Here is a 16,356-nt window from a genome sequence, read left to right as displayed (position 1 = left end):
GATTTTGATTCTAATGTTACCAACATGATGATGATAAAATCAGAAGGCCTAACTAGTTGAAAAAGACAAATAATAAAATCAAATTACTATTTTAAAAAGAAAAAAAATAAGAAGAGAGAATAAATTTTTATGTGATTAAAATAAATATAAATTTGAGTGGTACGAAACAATAACGCAAATATCCTAAGATGAGTTCAACAAAAACGTTAATCTTGTATGAAATAAAAAATTAAAACATACTTTTTAAAATATACATTTTTGTAAATTGACAATTCAATAATAATTTTCCTTTCTAAAGAAAAAAATCATTGGATCTAGACCTTAGACTGCGCCTGTGAAAAGTTTAAACCTTGGGAGAGGTCTAGTAATTAACTCTTCTCCAGAAAAACCAACACAACCTAAGAGATATTTATGAAGATCCTGATAAATATTTATAGTAAATTTTCAAATCTATTATTAGTTATAAAAAAATTTAATTCTTAGAATCGTATATAGTTCCAAACATTCTTGAGGAGCATACTTGGCTTTCTTCAAAGTCACAATCAGAAAAGGTGTCATCTTCATCTTCAGAATCTGGTTCTCTTGTGGATAAGTATTCATCTTCAAAATCATCTCCATCTCTTATGGTTCTTCATCACTTCCCATCTCCGAAACACCTGGATAAAAGCCATTATATATGGGGTGGAATCCTTACTTTTCCTTTCCACCATTTTGAGTTTTCATGATTCTTGGGAGACTGAATTGGACCGTCCAAGAACGAAATGGGATTCCGATTATTCGGCATCACTTTCCATCTCGGCAACACCTGTACATATACAAGGAAATTAAAAAAGAAAGAAGACAAGTTCTTCTTTACTTGTATTTTTAAGAAGTTGTAAAAGATGAAAGTCTTGTACACGGTTGTGGCGATAAAGTGCCCCATAGAATCCAATGATAAGCTCATGCCTGCAAAGATAAAACAAACTTGTTATAAAGCATAGTTAATTTTATGTGATTCCCATTGATCACTAAAGAAAACAAATCATGTCTTCCTCTTAATAAATGTGAAAGTCAAAATTAAAGAATGAAGAAGATCCAAACATGGAGAATATAAGAACTACAGAGAGATTTCGAAGACCATAAAAGGAACCAATCAATCGAAAAAAATGTAAATGATGATCCTATTATCTTACAGGCAAAAGTTAAAGTACTCAGAACAGTTTATGGACATCGAAAGGCCAGAAAGTATAATGAAAGATAATGAAGATTTTTCAACATTCAAACCGGAAAATATGGAGTCCCACAATTACCACCAGAGGATACTCAATATTTTACCAATTAGTAAACAGACTTTATCCGAAAGACTTCATAAACAATGAGATGATAAGTATTCAAGTTCAACACCATGATCTTGTGTAATTCAACTTCTAAAATATTAGCAATAGTCCTGATTCTTTCTACAACTATTGTATGGTCATTTTATGGCTACATGAATTACGCTAAAAAGATTTTGCAACAAAATGGAAGGCTTTCTAGTGAATTTGTTGATTATTTACATTGAAAGGGAACTCGTTGAGGAATTTAACACAAAATCAATGACAGTCGATTTTCGAAAACTAAAAGGGGTGTTGAACTCCAGTTTGGTACATGATTGAGTTCTAACACACAAAGACAGCCTTAAGATTGAATTATACTATTTTTATTATTTGTTTTTCATTGATTTGCTTTCAGATATTAACATATTTTCTCAAGTTTTAATCGCCTGTTTCTGCCTTGCCTCGCAAGATAAAGTTTTCACTATGATACTGTCCAAGAAGAAAATGTACCTTATTATTGGAAGCGTAAATTCCATTAGCCTGAAAATCTAGGCTGATTGTTGAAGAACAAGGAAGCAAGCATGACACTAACAATGTGGTAAAAACACGTAAAAAAATATCAGAATACTTTGCATGTTTCTCACACGGCAAATGCATCATTCTTAATCCAAATTAATCAAGCTGGAAGTCCAATTCCCCTTTTCTAGTCACATAGCTTCATAATATATTTGTAAAGCTTTTGCATAATTTCCTTTGGATTGAATTGACATCCATTATGGCATCATTTAATGCAAGGAATGCTCCATTCTAGAAACATACATGAGACTTCCATCTCATACAGTTCCTCCTTATGTGCATAATGAGAATAATACAAGAAATAAGAAAAGATTGACATATTCTCCTTATGAACCAGCCAACCTTCCAGCAAAAGATATTTTTTCCTTAATATCTCGCAGATAAACTATGGACTAGCTCTAACAAAAATTTCGAAGTCATGGAGCCATCTGCTGTCCTTTCTACCATTTTGAAAGATGGGTTAGACTTTATCAACTTAAATATTTGATTTAAGTTCAAGAATCTAATGTACAACTATCACTCCATTGCAACCCAATGGTTTAGAAGTTGTTGAAATGACATAAAAATAACTACCTTCAAATTCTCTTTCAAGTCAATTAGATTGTGATAAATCCATGGTCAATAATTAGTATCTCAATTTTTCATCCTCAAACAAGTCTCCAATGCAGCAGCCCACTTCAATTTTCAAGCAAGGTTCATGTTTTTCTTTTCTTTTTGTTTTTTTTTTTTTAAATTTTTTTTCCTAATAACATAAATAAATAAATTTTTATTGGAATTAGAAGAATGTTTTAAGTGAACTTGTTTAATTGAAAATTGGAAAAAGGTTAAAGATAGAAATTGAAATAACTTTATAATTAATCTGAAAATAACTATATGATTTATATAAGATAATTCTTTTTTCAATAGAAATTTTTCCTATCTAGGCTTAGGCTTACTGTTTAACATTCCACCCTGGGCAATCTCAACCCAGAGTCGGGGTATTGCCATCCCTAAAGAACACTCGGGGAAATTAAGTGCTAAGATGACACCATAAAGACTAACATTCTAGTAAAATGTAAGCCTTGTAATTGCCTTGTGATTTGTCATGAAGGATGGAAGGAAAATCCGTAAATATCACTTGGGTATTGCTATGAACCGTTGGATAAACCCATGGTAGTCTATGAGGTCCGGATATTGTGTTATTTTTCAGGAGTCTGCATAAGTGCATATACACATATATAAACTTTTTTACTCAAGTTTGTAACACAAATTTTTTTTTTCATTGATCAAATGCAACAAATTCTACCATTGGATTGCAATAAATGAATGATTATGAAATAATATTACAAGTTTATATTAAAAATTTATGTTGAATTAACCTAAAACTAACTTAAAAATAGAGGAATGCAAAAGCATTGAAGTTGGAAAACGTACCTATTTTCAGAACAATGTGTCTATTGGTGACATAATTTCTGGCTGCACATAGTTCTTCCCTCATTAAGATATTATGGCATCATCTCCAATTACTTGAATTAGGATCCCACAATTCAATCTGGCTACTTTCTGGGCATACTCATGCACTTTTCCAGCTTTACAAGGCTTGCAATTTGCAAATGACCTCAACAGTTTCATGTTTCTTCCAGTGCTCTTCAGCTAATTGACACATAGTTAGATCTTTTTGTGCCATCTTCGTGAAATAGAAGCATTCCTCACAGGTCAAATCATGTGGTTTATCCATAGAACCCTGAACTTTTGGAGCTTCATACTGCTTAAGTCTTTCAATCAGCAAAGCTTGCTTAACTTTGGCCTACAATAAGAAAAAGAATAAAGATAAACAATCAAATAGGACAAGAATAAGGCTTCCGCTTGTCATCAACCACCAAGAAATTGAAAACAAGTTACAGTCCACTAATCAAAAGCCTATAACAAGTATAAAAAAGCATGTCACTCAGGAGAATTTGAGAAGTTTCCGAGAAAATTGATTTTGTCATAGTCATTATATTCAACACCAATTAACACCTGAATTTCCATTAAAGAAGCGGGTTTTCCAAAGAAGGAATCAAAGAGTTCTAATAATTCATACTCTGGATAATTCTTAATAAATCCACAATCATAGCTATCCACCATCAAATTTGTCGTATCACACCTCTATTTCCAATAAGGGTCATTCCACAATATAGGAGGTATGTATACCAAACACCGTATTCGTAACAGTATTTTAGAGGTCTTACATTCCCATATTAAAAATTCTACATTCTTTAACAAAATTCACGTTGTTACAAGTTTTCCATTCAATATTTGCAAGTTTGGCATTCCCCATTCGAAGTCATCTGTGTATTATGAAACGTTTCATGTTTTATCCATCTCAAAAACTTTCAATGAGCAGCCCTTATTAAGTCGAGTTATTATCAAACAAAGAATTACTGGCAATACCAAGCATTACTTCAGACCAAATGCAGTAACAGAAACAACCACACTGACCTTCTCAAGCTTGTACTTGAGTCTCTCCTCAGCATTTGCAAACCTCTGCTTCTTCTTCTTCCCTTTAACAGTAAGCCGATGCCGGTCCTTCATAATCCCTGCTCTGGCTTCCGCTTTTCTCTCTTCACCTTCAACCACTTTTCAGGCACCCACTTCTCCTCTTGGGAGCCAACTTCATGAGTTTCAAACTTAAGTTTTCCCTCCAAAATCACAAGACTCACTCACAATTCCATGACTCAAATTTCTCAAATCCCACACAGTGTCTGAACTCAAAATTGGATCTTTAGCTCGCAAAATTACCTGGTAGACGAAACAAGTTAACTAAAAAAAAATAATATGTGATAAATAACAAACTCTAAAAATTTGAACCCACAAAATGAACGCAGTGGAGTGGTAAATGGACAGTGAAACACAGTCAACTGTGAGCTTCAGAAACTAAAAGATATCGTAAAAAGAGTAATATGAAAATGCATTAAATTTCAACAAAATTTTAGAGGGAGGGAGAGAAGGTGTACCTGAGGGAGAAAGGGCCCGCTGAGAAGGGTTTGAGAATTGAGAAGAGAAGAAGCTCTTCGTGAAGTTGCGAAATGTACTTTCGCCATTGACGCGAAAGAGAAGTACAGAGAGTTATGGGCTCGGCGAGATGGCCGGTTCGACCCGAAGAGTAAATGGGGCAGCCATCGTTTCAAGCATTATTAAATAAATAACTTATATATATATATATTTAACGAGTAAACAACACACCCAAGGTTTAGCCAAATAGTTAGTTGATACATGATTTTATTTATTCTAGATTTATAAACTTAAAGTAACACCATTTACTAAAATGGTTATATACACGGTAAGAGGCGTACATTAGCACGCTAAGGTGCACCAGAGTTTTTTTAGTAAGAGGCCAGTTCACGTCAACAAAAAGTAGCTCACTTTAATAGCATCAAAGTTGACAGTTTTTGACTTTTTTTCGACAGATTTGTAAGTCTAAAGTCACTTCCATGACCACCATTAGACTCCCTACAACATTCTCTATAAAACTCATACCTTCACTTTCCGACCTCATTCACCATTTCCAACCACCTCCATTCTTGCCACCTAATGAGATTGTGTTACTTCTCAAGCTTTTTTTGATTGATTTGGGTACAACCGACCTCTCCAGACTTCACCACCAGCTTCTTCGCCATCAGTTGATTGTTGTGATGTGTTTTTTGGCCGTTGGTGACTCCCCAATCGTCAGAAATCAAAGCCCAAAGTAGTGCCCATAACCTAGGGCTGTGCAAAAAAATCAGATATCAGATATTCGATCCTAATCCGCTCCGCTCTGCTCTAGAAAAATCGGATATCCGAAAGTTCAGATCGGATACAGATCGAAATTTAGCAAAATCTGAATATTCGGATCGGGATTATTAAAAAATCGGATATCCGTATCCGATCCGGATTTTACAAAACTACGTCGTTTTGAGTTTTAAAAATTAAATTAACCCTAACACTAACAGTCTAACTCAGTAAATCTAACACAGTTAAGTCAACTCTCTGTCTCTCTAGCTCGAGCACGAACACGCAGTCACGACTCACGCACAGTCGCACAGCCTTTCACAGAGTCACAGTCTCACTCTCTTAGACTAGATCTCGTCTGTCGTCTCAGTCTCTCACTGTCTCTCTCGCTCAAACACGCACAACCTTTCACTTTCTCAGACCAGATCTCGTCTGTCGTCTCAGTCTCTCTCGCTCAAACACGCATAACCTTTCACTCTGTCAGACTAGATCTCATCTCAATCTCACTCTATCTCTCTCGCTCAACTCTCTGACTCTCTCGCTCGAACACGCACAGACAGACACACAGTCAGTCAACCACTCTCTCGGTGTCTCACTCTCTCTCGCTCGAACACTCTCAACTCTCTCGGTGTCTCACTCTCTCGCTCGAACACTCTCATATCTCAGTCTCTCTGACGATTGAAGCCCCAAATCGATTGTTGTCACAGCCTAGTGCGACTGCCGCCACACTGTAATAGCCTGGTGCGATTTCGTGGTGCTTATTTCTTTATTATTGTTGGTGATGGTTTGTTAATGGTACAATTTGATGGGTGTTTTTGTTTTGATGTTGATTTGAGTTTGATGTTAATGGCACCGTAATATGGTGCCTTCTCTCTTTGTCCCGGTTACAAACCTTCTATTGTTCATTAGTATTGATTTGTGTTTCGAACCTATTACAAATTTACAAGGTTGATGGAGGCTGGGTTTGATTTAAATTGTGCCGATTGGGTTTGGTTTTATGTGTGTTTCCAAAGATTGTTGGTGGCTGGATTTGATTCAAACTTAGTGACTGGTTTGATTTTGTTTGTTTGATTTGTGGTTCTAACGGCTGCTGTGGTTAATTTGGGTTTGATTGTGTAATCTGAACACTACAGTGATGAATATTGTCAATGCATGGCGCTGGCTGAAGTAAATTTTGACCATCCCTTTTAGTTGGAAGCGTCATGGATGTTTTATTTATGTTGTTATGTTAATGTTGTTGATTGCCTTCTGGTTATTTGATGTTGTATTATGTAATGTGTTGATTGTTGAAGTGGGAAAATCCAACCAATTGGTGGGGTTGGTTTGTTTGATTGGAAAAATAGAAGTGTTTTAATTTATGAGTATGACTTTGTTGGTTATATACTTGCTGTTTTGGATCCATTAACATTGGTTGGACATTTTAGAGGTTGCTAACGTAATGTGGGTAATAGATTTTTTCCCCAAATACAATTTAATTATATATGTTGGATAATGAATGTTGCTATGTTAATGTTATTGATGTTTGGTTCGTCACCATTTTATTTGATGTTGTATGGTATAATGAGTTGATTGTTGAAGTGGAAAAATCCAAACAATTGGTGGGGTTGGTTTGTTTGATTAGAAAAATAGAGTGTTTTCCTTTATGAGTATGAATTTGTTGGCTGTACACTTGTTGTTTTGGATTCATTAATATTGGTTGGGCATTTTGGAGGTTGCTAACATAATGTTGTCTTTATATATTAATAGGTTGAATTAAATTTTAGGGATGAATGATAAAAGAAGCATAAATTCTAGACTTATTTTCTTTTTCCATTACAACTCTCCAGCATCTTCGGTCTAATTTCCTCTTATTTGTTACTGTGACAGAAGATGCCCAGACGGTGAATGACACTACCAAAGTTGGTGGGGCAGAGGATGCAGAGGTGGGTTATACTCGTTTCAAAGCAATAATTATTGTTGTTATTTTTCACTGTTTGACATAATATTTTTCCTTTTGTGCAGTGATGAATTGGAGCACCTTGGTCTTGCTACGTGTTTGGGTGGCAAGGGACAAGACTTGATGGTCAATCTAGCATTTACTTAAAAAGTCCCTTTGTTTTTCGCTTGCTGTCTTCTTCTTTTTAAATTGCCATATTATGGTTGGTTTACTGTTAGCATGATATGTCTAATTGTCCAAACATGATGATTGGTCCTACTTGTACTCATCCAAGCGTTTACTTACTGTGATGGCGAATGGAGTGTAGAGGCTTGGCCTGATTTAAGTTAAGGTGTTTCCCTAATTTGATGTAAATGCCACAGGAGCATTTCTGCTCTTTGGGTTTCCTCTGTGCTGCAGTGCTGCTTATGTTTGTAGTTCATTGAAACTGCTTGCATCTTAGATTATTATTATTGTTCACTTTGATGTTGTTCCTATGAAATGTGACACATTCTAACTGGTGACGGATTGCATGTCCTTACAATATGGCTTTGGAGCATTATTAGCCTTAAGGATTGAATTATTTGATTTTAATAAGAAAATCTTAAAATTCGGATAAATTTTGGATATCCGATTATCCGATCCGAATAATCGGATATCCGTAAAACCGGATATCCACATATTCGGATCTGATTCGGATCAATATATAGCCTGATCCGAAAATTCGGATCGGATCAGGAAAAGCCCTATTCGGATCGGATATCCGGATTTGAACAGCCCTACCATAACCTACTCGATTAAAGTCCTCACCTAGTTGTTGCACAAAAGTCAACCCTTTTACCGCCAAATTAATGATGTTACTTTAAGGGTAAGAATCTGCAATAAATGAAATCAGGGGTATCAACTTACTATTTCGCTTAGCTTTAGGTGGAAACATGTCATTTACTCATTTTTTTCACCAACAGTTAAAAATAATAATAATAATAAATAAATAAATAAATTAGCACTTTAGTTAGTTTACTATTTCAAGCCCGTTACTTGAACATCTTGGTTATTTCAATCCATTTTGTTATGTTAGGAATGTATGATAAGATCATTTTCTTATTGAGGTTTTTATTATTATTATTATCATTTTTGTTTTTTAATTTTGATTTATCTACTTCTAATTTTTTAGGTGGTAGAAAGGTTTAATTTCATCTACCCTGAGTATTCTTTAATAAAAAAACATCCAAACTATTATACCTGGGAGAATAGGGCTGACGTGACGCCCAGTTAAGTGCGAAAGGTTAGACCTCAGAAAGAGTTTACTGACATTCTGGCGCAGCCGCGTCGTGTGATCATGGTTACACCCACATCCTGCTTCCGTCAGAATAGTGGGTTCACGTCAGGCCAGCCAGGAGTTGTGATGATCCCGTGTGTCCAATCCTTGCATCAAATCACGTGAATTACTCTTGAAGATGGATAATGTGACATAAAGAAGGATTTACGGATCATCCCACCAACTTACAGATTCAGTGATCATTACCTCAATGCATCCCACTATAAGTTGAGAGCTCCCCTCTCATTAAGGGGATTCGCACATTTACTCTTGACCAACCTCTCTCTCTCTCTCTCTAGAATAGACAGCATTTGATACCTTGTATTCTCAGTGTAAAGTCAGTCGTCTAAAACGACCTGACCCTTATCATTAATAAAAACATCAGTGGACGTAGGACTTGCTTCCTTAGCATCCGAACCACTTTAAAACTCCTTTCTTACTGCATTTGCTGTCATTTTCCTTTCCATTCACGTGTGTCTTTTGGGCCAACTCAACGTTTCACACATGCGTTTCATTGGTGTCAAAAGACACACGTGAATGGAAAGGAAAATGACAGCAAATGCAGTGAGAAAAGAGTTTTAAAGTGGTTCAGATGCGAAGGAAGCAAGTCCTATGTCCACTGATGTTTTTATTAATGATAAGGGTCAGGTCGTTTTAGATGACTGACTTTACACTGAGAATACAAGGTATCAAATACTGTCTATTCTAGAGAGAGAGAGAGGTTGGTCAAGAGTAAATGTGCGAATCCCCTTAATAAGAGAGGAGCTCTCAACTTATAGTGGGATGCATTGAGGTAATGATCACTGAATCTGTAAGTTGGTAGGATGATCCATGCAAATCCTTCTTTATGTCACATTATCCATCTTCTAGAGTAATTCACGTGATTTGCTACAAGGATTGGACACGCAGGATCATCACAGCTCCTGGCTGGCCTGACGTGCACCCACTATTCTAACGGTAGCAGGCTATGGGTGTAACCATGATCACACGATGCGGCTGCGCCAGAATGTCAGTAAACTCTTCCCGAGGCTAACCTTTCGCACTTAACTGGGCACCACATCAGCCCTATTCTCTCAGGCATAACAGAAGTCCCCTAGTTTTTAAGGTTTGAGAATCGAACCTTGGAAACTACAAGTCATGCCGCAATTGGATGATTCCTGGAAATTCTGGTGATTCCGACCTGTTTGAAAGTAGGTCGGGACGGCACCTTTTTGTGAACACGACCTCGCATGATCATTGTTTGCAGAGGACGAGCGACCTGATTTCGTCAGACGTCACTTGTTGTGCTTTTGATATGGGTGCATTTAATGAAACAACCTCTGCGCTGACAGATGTGCCTTGTGCATGATAAGTGCTAGCCAGATGCATTAAATGCGTTGTACGCTGACACAGTACCCTTATTAGGACATTAAATGTGTTATATGTTGGAACGACGCCCCTTTTCAGAGCATTAAATGTAGATTTGAGACGCAATTAATGCTTTGAGAAAGAGAGATGGCCGTTGTTTGAGCTTTTCAACGGGAAAGATGAAGGTTTGACTTTATCCAGTCGTGACGCTCACTCTTCCCCGCTGATGCGCGACATGTGGCCGTGATCAACGGTGAGAAACCTTTGTCGCCCAAACGCCATTTTGATTCCAAGGAATCCAAACACCGATTCATACGCTATAAAAACTTCGAGTCTTTCTCAGGCAATGTCAACATAGCCTTTTTCTTAGAGAGTAAAAGATTTTCGCAAACCTGGAACCTCTGCCTTTCAAACCAGCATTTTTTCAGTATTCGAAGCGGAAGCTATTCTCATACTCCGAGAGGTAATAGTTTCTCTCTGTTTTTGTTTCATTATTTTCCATGGTTGAATGGCGTCTGTCTTCTGGTAGCCTATTGGAGACGAGATGCTTAGGTCGGGTTGGAGCCATGAATGGCGGCTCGAATCATGCTGTTAGGGTTTCCTTTGGGATTTAGGGAGTTTGTTTCCTCCCACATCATCGTACAAAATAGCGTATGGCGGCTAAATGACCCTTCTGCTTGTCGCTTTTGTAGACCAGCAAAATGGACCCCTCAACAACCAGATCCGAACAGGGAACCGGTTCGTCCCCACAGGGTGCTCCAAGTATCCCTATCGAGGTCTTCTTGGTACTTACCAGGGATGAGCTCGAGAGGATAATAAAACAGTACGGTATCGAGGTGGATGCTTTCCTCGACGTGGCACACTCATCACGATACCCGCTAAGTGGTCTGACCGCGATCTTCGAGGAGATCATCAAGGGTAGGGGACTGATCCATTTCCACCCTTTCCACCCTTTCATCAGGTCGCTTTTGGACCACTTCGGGGTCACGCCGATGCAGCTGATTCTGAACGCATACGTCATTGCCGTTGCAATGTACATCGCGTGCCACGAGAACAAGCTGGGCGAGCTGACCTTGACGAGGGTCGGCTCTGGTTCGGTTTCAAAGCAACTAATAATAAGGCCGAGTATGAAGCTCTGCTCGCTGGACTCAGGTTGGCCAGGGAAATGGGTACAACCGCGATCAAAGTCCATAGTGACTCCATGCTGGTCGTTAACCAGATTTTGGGAGAGTATCAAGCCAAGGAAGATAACATGATCAATTATCTGAAGAAAGCTAAGGCCGCACTTGAGCCGTTCAAGCACTTTACGATCACTCAGATTCCCAGAGAAAACAATTCTGTGGCGGAAGCCTTGGCAAGGATAGCCTCATTATTAGACTCGGATGCACCGGAGAACATTCCTGTTTGATTCATCGAAATCTCCAACATCAGCCCAATCAAACAGGCCGTGAATGTAACAGGTTCAGACTCATGGATGACCGCCATTACTCGGTATCTCAAGGATGGGATCTTGCTTGACGATAAGGTCAACGCAAGGGTTCTACGAACAAGATCTGCTCGCTACACCCTCATCGGAGACCAGCTGTACAGGCGAGGGTTTAGTGCCACTCTCCTCCGATGTGTAACCAGCGAAGAAGCAGATTACATCATGAAGGAGATACATGAAGGGATCTACGGTAATCACACTGCCGCGCAATCTCTTGCGAACAAGGTTGTTCGTCAAGGGTACTATTGGCCCCGAATCCAAGATGATGCCTACAACTTTGTCAAAAGGTGTGATAAGTGCCAGCGGTTCGCGAACATACCGCGAGCTCCCTCCCACGAATTGATAAACATGACTAGCCCTTGGCCTTTTTTCATGTAGGGGATCGATCTCATCAGTCCTATGCCAGTCGATGAAAGGGGAGTCAAATATGTCGCGGTCACGGTAGATTACTTCACCAAATGGGTGGAAGCCGAACTACTAGCCGCGATCACGACCAGAAAGCTTAAAGACTTCGTTTTCAAGAATATTGTGTGTCATTACAGAATTCCCCATATGATAATCCATAAATTATACAGTTTTTATTTGATCTTTTTGTCGGATTTCAGGTACTTTCTAGTGCATTTTTACCTGAATTGGTGCTTAATTCTTTACTTTTCGTGTTTCAGGTTAAAATGGACTTTTTGAGTGAATAAAGACAAAATTGGATAGTTTTGACTCAGAATTGAGCGGATTTTAGAAGATAGGAGAGTTCCGGAGCAGGACAACGCACGATGAAGCTTGTTTCCAAGGAAGAGAGCCGAAAATCGAAGAATCGAACGAAGAAGCAAGCAGAGTGGCAGTTCTGTAAATTGCAGAACTTTTGAAGGAGCTTCGCCCCGGCGAAGAAATTGTCTTCGCCATGGCGAAGTAAGACAGAGACGATGTGGAATTTCTTCATTCTTCGCCACGGCGAAGAATTCTTCTTCGCCGCGGCGACAATCAACTTATTTAGTTTTGTAAACGCACAGTTTCGTGTTGTGCGTGTTTTTGGACTAAGTATAAAAGAAAAACTTAACCTTTTGCCAAGGAGAGCTTGAGCTGTTAGGTTTAGCCGTCTTTTACATTTTTCTTAGAGAAAAAGCTTGAGTTTTTCGGATTGTTAAAGGGAAGATTCAGATTTTGACTAGAAGATTCATCTTTTGGGGAGATTTCTTATCTTTCATCTCAGTTTCATTATGTTTAACTTGTTTATTTCTATTTTTCGTTTTTGTAGTGTTAATTTAGCTATGAACTAATCTTCTATGGGTTAGGGTTTTGATTGTAGTTTGGATTTTAAATGGGTTAAGTATTTGATTGTGTTATTTCCATGTGAATAAGCTTTGGTTGTGTGTTACTCTGAAATTAAATGTTGTATGTGATGAACATGATGAGATTGAGAAATAATTCATGTTAGGCCTCTTGGGTAATCACCATTATAGTATTGGATGCTAGAGATAGATTCAAGAATTAATGAAATCAATTTAGGATTCTTGTGCTTAATGAATTTAGAATTATTAACCTTCAATTTGTTGGGTGCGGAATGTTAATAAGGATGAATAGGACACATAGCCCGAGAGGGTATGTGAACATATTAGTGAATCCGATTTACAACCATTGCGCATGAATGTGAAAATAGTGTAACTTTTAGGTTTAACCCATAAAAGTCCAAACGACGTCAAAACCCTACCCGTTTTACTTGAATTGATATTCTGTGTTTCATTTGCTTTCTTATTTAAGATTTAATTCTTTGTTTAATTTCATTTTTGTTTTCTTTTCCATTACAAATTGCTCCCACCAATCCAAAGAATTCGATTGCTTCAACTTGATAACATTAGGAAACTTAGTGCTTTGCTACCAGTCCTCGTGGGAACGATATCCTACCCATCACTTTATTACTTGAGCGACTAGTGCACTTGCTAGTTTTGCATGTTGTAGTAAACACGCATCACCATACCCTCATCCCGGATAATAGGAAATAGTTCGACAACGAGAAATTCAAGCAGTTTTGCAATGAGTTGGGCATCCATAAAAAATTTGCCTCAATCGCAAGGCCACAAGCAAATGGCCAAGTTGAAGCTGTCAACAAAACCATCAAGCACACTCTGAAGGCCAAACTTGGCGCAGCCAAAGGGAATTGGGTCGACGACCTCCCTGAAGTCCTATGGGTGTACAGAACAACTTCAGGAACCTCCACCTCAGAAACACCTTTTTCGCTAGCATACGGATGCGAAGCGATGATCTCTGTAGAGGTGGGAACTGGTTCACTTTGGAGGGACTTGTACAATGAGGCTGACAACGAAGCAATTATGAGAGCAAGCCTAGACCTTGTTGAAGAAAATCACAGCAAGGCTTCGCTAAGGATAGCAGCCTATCAGCAACGCGTGAAGAGGTTCTTCGATTCAAAGGTCAGGTGAAGAGACTTCCAGGTCGACGACCTTGTGTTAAAGGAAGTTCTTCTTGGAACCAGGGAACCAAGTGCGGGAGTATTAGGACCAAACTGGGAAGGTCCATACCGCATCGACAAAGTGATAAGACTGGGGACTTATCATCTGAAAAGGCTGAACGGTTCCAAAGTACCCCGAGCTTGGAATGCTAAGCATCTTCGACCATACTATCAGTAATTCTGAACTTAGTTTTCCTTGTAAATTAACTTGCGATTTGTGTAAATAATTTCCTTGTAAAGTGTCATTTTGTGCGCTTGTAACAATTTTCACATGTAATCTTGTTCGTGTAAATGTGTTATGTTATCACACTTGTTCCAGTAAATGTAAGCAATCAGGAAGTACTCATGTATAATAAAGCGAACAAAAATTGTAAAAGCAAAAATGTATTTCATTAATGTGGAGTACAATAGGCAAAATGGCATGACTACAAGCCCTAATCCGGCTCCTATAGAGCCGACCTCGTCGTCCTAGGGCTGATCGACTGAGGGTTTATCTGAGGCGTGTCCTGACCCTCCTGCTCGGGAGGCCCCGCTTCATCATCCCCCCGCGCCATGGACATAAGTGTATCTCGCTAGTCTTCCAGGAGGTCAGACATGTCAAGCCGCGGATTCTTCAGTCGCAAGGCATAAGTAGACTCGATCGCCCATTCGGCAGCCTTCTCCTCGACCTCCGCTGCCTGATTCTACATCTCTTATGTCAAGGAAGCAACTTTTCCTTGACTTGCCTGAAGTTCAACTTCGAAAGCTTGCCTTCGCTTCTCGGAGGGGTCCCTCTCTTGTTCTGTTGGCAAGACCTGTAGAGAGGTTGCTTTGAGCTCCTGGTCCTTCACCCCGACCTCTTTGGAGAGTCTGGCTATGGTCCTTTATAGCTCCTTTATTTCCTCTCCATGCTTCTTGAGCTGCACTTTTTGGAAGTCCACCGTACGAAGAGCCGCGTCTCTTTCATTCAGGTACCGATTCGCTGACTCAGAAGACAGGTTTCTCTCTGTTTTGGCGGCTTCCAAGCTTCACTTGAGCGTTGCGTTTTCTTCCTTTAGAGCAACATTTCCTTTTGCGGCTCCCAATTGAACCTTCTCCAAGGACATTCGCATGGAAAGAAGAGCCTGCGAACAAAGAAAGATAGAGTTAGTTAATCAAAAGAAGCTAAGGGTAGTCCTCGCCAAGGACAGTTCGTTCACCTTGCTTAAGTGTTGGACCGACATGGACATTAGGTCCACGTCGCTGGAATCTGTGAACTGCTCGAATGATTCCAAGAGTCCGTATTCCAATAAGGCGTAGACCACTAGCTGTAGGTACTCCAACAGGTTCCCTAGCGAGTCCAACACTAGAATATCCTTCTTTGCGCCTTCAGCAGTGGTCGTGTCGTCCATCGGTTCCTTACCAAACCTCCTCACGTCTAGCCCTGACCTCTTAGGTTGATCGCCCTCAGATTCGGTCTCTGACTCTTCGACCTGAATCTGTCTCCTCTTCTTTCACTAGGCCGTTGTCTTCAGCCTAGGGCGAGCAGACGATGGCTGGGAGACCTTCTTGGTTCATATTGGTGCATCCTCTGACGGTTGTGGCTGGGAAGTTTCGGAAGGTCGCGACGGTGGGCCCGATGTTGTGCCTTCAGTCAGGGGAACGGTCGGAGCATCATCAGTCGCCTTGGCTTTTCTTGACCGAGGGAAATTGAGTGGCCTTCGTCGTGGCTGCTCTGACTCCTTTGGAGGCATGGTCGTTGCATGCAAAGCATCGTTAGCGAAGATATCTCATTTCACGATCAGAAAAGGACTAGTTAGTAAGACTTACTCAATGGGGGCTCTAACGATGCGTTTGCGTTCAAGAAACAGTATTTTCGCAAATTTGCGGTCATCACGAGTTTCTTTGCGTCGCGCTTGTCCTCGGGTAGGGAGTCGAAATGCATGATCCTACTTCTATCGAAGAGCAACCCTAGGTCGGTCGTCTTGTTAACTATCAGAAAGGAATCAAGTCGTTAGAAAGAGCACATTTCGAATGTAATGAATTTGTCAAAAAAAAAAAAAAAAAAAGCCCTACTCGGTTCCTAGAAGCGACAATGGCCGTCATAATCAAAGAAGAAAAACTTTGTTTCATAGGCCCTCGTGTTGCTCGGGCAACTATCTATTCCCTCGGCGATAGTAGGTCACCTGGACAAGTAATAATAATCCTTGTCCTTGCTCTTTTTCAAAAAAATACGAGCAGCTGACCTCCGTCGCGATTAGCTTGCCCAGC

At 39.4% G+C, this 16,356-nt stretch overlaps 1 pseudogene; it reads right to left on the bottom strand.

Moving 5' to 3' along the window:
- Positions 1 to 334: 334 nt before the first annotated feature.
- LOC116137766 lies at positions 335 to 4,933 on the bottom strand (annotated as a pseudogene).
- Between the last annotated feature and the right edge of the window lie 11,423 nt (positions 4,934 to 16,356).

This window comes from Pistacia vera, unplaced genomic scaffold (genome assembly GCF_008641045.1).
Source record: "Pistacia vera cultivar Batoury unplaced genomic scaffold, PisVer_v2 Contig333, whole genome shotgun sequence".
NCBI classification, from domain to species: Eukaryota; Viridiplantae; Streptophyta; class Magnoliopsida; order Sapindales; family Anacardiaceae; genus Pistacia; species Pistacia vera.
Note: the sequence above shows the minus strand (reverse complement) of the source record. Positions and strands in the feature narration are given on the sequence as shown.